Source organism: Python bivittatus, unplaced genomic scaffold (genome assembly GCF_059951505.1).
Source record: "Python bivittatus isolate LINGU-HERP-01145 unplaced genomic scaffold, Pbiv_v1 ctg000020_np1212, whole genome shotgun sequence".
Classification (NCBI taxonomy): domain Eukaryota; kingdom Metazoa; phylum Chordata; class Lepidosauria; order Squamata; family Pythonidae; genus Python; species Python bivittatus.
In genome coordinates, this window is record NW_028277030.1 from 98,620,494 (window position 1) to 98,623,572 (window position 3,079).

Below are 3,079 nucleotides of genomic sequence, written 5' to 3' on the forward strand. Positions count from 1 at the left end.
TCCTCTCCCTACAGCTATTGTGGGATCCTGGGAAAAGTGTGATCAGTTTAAAGAGTTGCTGGCAGATATTATACAAACCCTCTCCCCTCCAAAGCATAGCAGAGCCCAACTATCTAGCCACATCACACACATTTCTCCCTTTCTTTTATACCAGGAGTTATCCCCTTTTAGAGGGAGGCACTGCTTTTTAAAAAAATTGGATCCTCCAAAAAGAAGAGATTTATATTAAGGTGATGCAAGAAGAAAGTAATGGAAGCAGATTCCAGATTCTTCTGGGACATCTATACATTATATCCACTATTACACATTAAATTATCTTTCTCTGTTCTTCAGTGATTTGTCAGTGGTTCTCTATTCTTCAATGATGTGGTCTCTAATAGGGCCATTGCTATCCACTGTTCATCACCCCTTGGGGGGAAAAACCCTCTATTTTTGCTATGGTGTCTGTGAGACCATGTAGCTGCATTTCCTGGAAATGTTGCCTTTGCACTGAGCAAATGCACACCGGAATGGTTCAGCAAGGCTGATTCTGCCATGTAAGTTTCTTGTGCTCTTCCAAGAGCAATATATAAGACTGTAATGTTATTAGTTTTCCAAGACCTGGCCATGGAAAGAAGAGGCCACTGTTTGAACATAAGGATCTTCACCTGTCCCGAAAACAAATACTTTAGAATGGAGCAAATACATATTTAGGATAGACCACTTCCAGTATACTTTTAGATTCCCCTAAGTTTGACTTTTATTCATAGTAAACTCCTGCCTCTCATTGAAATGCCTAATTTAGCCAGTTTCTTTCTCCTCCAAAAAGCATAGGTTGGACAAGCTGGCTGCACTGCTTCAAGATGAATTAAAGTGCAAGCTTTTGGAATCTATTCTATCTTACTGCTGGAGTATCTTTTAACTGGTGAGCAGCTATGATTGTTTTTGATGTGTTTTTATTTAAATTTTAAGGTTTTATCTTGACTATTTCATAATCAGTTGCCTTGAGCAGAGAATTTTAATTGAAAGACAGGAAAAACAATAATCTGCCCAGAAGCAGACCTCATTCTCCTACAACGTGCTCTTTCAAGGATTCTTAGACTCAGCATTCCCCGCCTTCTGGCCCATGGATCTCCTGGTAGATCAGAAACGCCAATGTTCCACTTGAAACTGCCAAGTCAACCAGATGTCTTCTGTGCATGTCTTATTATATTCCTGCAAGGCCCAGGAAACTGAATTTAGTGAAAAACCAAGAACAGAAATTTACAGCTTGTTGGGAAAGGTGATAATGGATCATTTAAGTATTACAGACCCATAGTCTCCAGGTGAGAATTGGAGACCGTTTTCCAGAGTCAGTGTGGTAGACGGCCTAAACAAGTCTTAGGAAAGTTCTGTGCCACTAATTTATGATGTGGCAACGTGAAGAATGTCCCTCGGCTTTAGTTCCCCATCTGTGAAAAGTAACAAGTGAATATGAAACACAGTAATAATTATAAAAGCACTTGAACATATTTTCAAAGGATCAGGAAAGTATGCAAGGTCTTTCCCCAGACTGTTACAAATGAAGATAAAAAGTTACACCACTATCTTCCCCAGGCAAATGTTGATTACAACACACACCATTCCCTGACTGCTAACTTCCCATTTCTCACCTACCAAGGGATGCATTAACTTGCAGTCTGTTAATAACTGGATTTCATAATCCCAAAATAGGAGACCGACAATAATTTGCTTGCTCCTCCCTTTCAACAAGTTCTGAAATAATCCTTTGTGAAATTTCACACCATTTTAATATCTGATAGAGCTCAAAGTGAACTGAAGCACATACGTACAACTTAAACACCAACCATATTTCTTCCTCCTATCCTCTTTCAATACCCCCTTTTCCTTTTTTCTGGATTTTTAACACTTTTGCTTGATGAAACTTGAAAGCTCAAAATCTTGCATACTCTTTTTCAAACCTAATGAAGGTGTTACCTTAAGGTGGATTTGGGATTCCCTCCCCCCCACCATGGCCAACAAAAGTTTTCCTCCGGTAATGCTCTCACTGAGGGGAAACGGGGGCGGGGATGTACAGAACAGCAAATTTTCAACAATGTCCCCCCCCCCCAGAGAAATACCTTCAAGCTATTAAAAGGTAACAGGTTACCCTGTCTGGCTGGGGGAAGCAAGCGGGGATGGGAATTGCCTATTAGCCGAGACAGATTTTCACGCGCTGAAAATATCCCATCCCGAGGACAGGAGGGAATCTTTCCTTCAAAAATGGGTCCTAAATAGCAGGACCTTTTAGCGAAAGGAACGTATAGCCCGCCCGGTTGAATGAAGCAGGAGGGCGGAAGGAGGAGCCCTAATTCAGAAACTGAATCTCACAATGGCGCGCAAATATTGCAATAGCAGTTCTAGTCGCCTTATTCTCCTCTACTTCGCCCTTTGGGGGTTACTTATTTTTATTTTTGCCCCCCGCGGCTCTAGAACAGGCCCTTGCGCCGCCTAGAGCCGTCTTCTGCAAGGATGTCGACGGAGCTACGAGGACACCTTAAAACCGGCGGCTCCTGCCAGGGCTGCGCTTCGCTCAGCCCGGCCTCCTTCGCCGCTCGGAAGCAGCTGACTCGCTGGGCGGCTGCCAACTTCGGTTAACTGCCTGGATCACTGAAAGGCAACGTGCAGAATGACATGTAAACCTCCTCCGCCCTTATGCTAATACCGGGGGAGGGGCCGCCTCGCTCCCCCTCCCCAGCGCGCGCGCGCCGCTCAAGTTGCCGCTCCATTCATAAAAACTGGGTAGGCACTGCCACCTAGTTTAGAGAAGGCGAAGCTGCCTTCGGAAAGGCCTTGGCGCTGGCACGGGCGGCCTGACTTTGAGGCGAGAAAGTCAGCAGCCCCTGCGGGTCTCTTGTTACCCGGAAAAACGGTTCGCTGAAAACAACCGACGTTGCATTCACTTCTTCGCCAGTTTTGGAAGGGAGGGACCGGGGACCGTGTCTCGCAGGGGCATCAACAACCGCCTATAAGAAGAATGTCCTCCAAGGTTTCTTTGGAGCTGGGACTGGAAAAACCTCCTTTTTTGTCAGGCGCAATTCTCAGCCCTATTAATCGCTGG

The 3,079-nt window shown here is 44.9% G+C and overlaps 1 long non-coding RNA gene across 3 annotated transcripts; it reads right to left on the bottom strand.

Annotated features, from left to right (window-relative positions):
• Positions 1–918: 918 nt before the first annotated feature.
• On the bottom strand, positions 919–2,626 carry LOC148217138 (uncharacterized). 3 transcript variants are annotated; one of them, XR_015798010.1, is made up of 3 exons: positions 2,515–2,626; positions 1,292–1,430; positions 919–1,194 (listed from the first exon to the last, which is right to left on the bottom strand). It is a non-coding gene; the product is annotated as an uncharacterized LOC148217138 (long non-coding RNA). The 3 variants fall into 3 exon arrangements; XR_015798008.1 differs by lacking the exon at positions 2,515–2,626 and adding an exon at positions 2,129–2,252; XR_015798009.1 differs by lacking the exon at positions 2,515–2,626 and adding an exon at positions 2,100–2,202.
• Positions 2,627–3,079: the final 453 nt, after the last annotated feature.